Source organism: Engraulis encrasicolus, chromosome 11, assembly GCF_034702125.1.
Source record: "Engraulis encrasicolus isolate BLACKSEA-1 chromosome 11, IST_EnEncr_1.0, whole genome shotgun sequence".
Lineage (NCBI taxonomy): Eukaryota > Metazoa > Chordata > Actinopteri > Clupeiformes > Engraulidae > Engraulis > Engraulis encrasicolus.
The window spans coordinates 30,888,878-30,889,719 of NC_085867.1; positions in this window are offsets into that span (position 1 = coordinate 30,888,878).

The window sequence follows — 842 nt, forward strand, 5'->3', positions numbered from 1 at the left end:
ATCTATCCCTGCATGATCAGGTGAGAAATAATTGAAAGCAGAAGATAAGCTTTAAAGGTGCACCGTGTAAGATTTTGGCCAGAGTAGGTATTGCAACTATGCTGCTCATTGAAACTGTGCTGCCTATTGCCAAGTTTGATCTTTTAATTAACATTAATAAATAATACACCAATATTTACTAGTATGACCCAAGGACGGTAAGTTTTGCAGCTAAAAATGCCTATTTCTTGAAATTCAAAATGGAGGACCATTGAGAAGATCCCCCTTTTCATGTACGTAAAATGCAATTTTCCCAGTCATAATGGATATTTAGAATTTAATGGTGGCGCCAAGTGTTTGTTAAAAAGGTAAAATTTGTACATGGAATTCTGGAAATGAACTACTAAAAATATTACACAGTGCACATTTAAGGCTGGTTTTTAACACAGAGGTCACACGCAGAACACAATTTTGAAACAAAGCTACTGCATTATTGCAATAGGCATTGATGTCTACCCCATGATCATTCTGTGTGTGAAACCAGAGGTCAGACAAGTGAGAAAGTCTTGGAGCATTGAAATCCCGTTAGCACAGATAACAATTCCTCATACAGGAAGTGGCTCAGAGTTGCCATGGCAAACAAATGATTCTCAGGAAAGAACTGAAGAGTTCAGCAGTTCAAGAGTTAGTTGTAGTCTACACCCAAAACAGCCACTCAGAGTTGTGCAACTCTGTCTGAACTCTGTCTGAAACTAGAGGACCAACACCCATTTTGTACATGTAGGCTTCTTTTTATTTGACCAAAATATGGTATTATTGTCCCCTTTGTACAGAGTCTCTGTTATAACCTTATTGTCACTAAA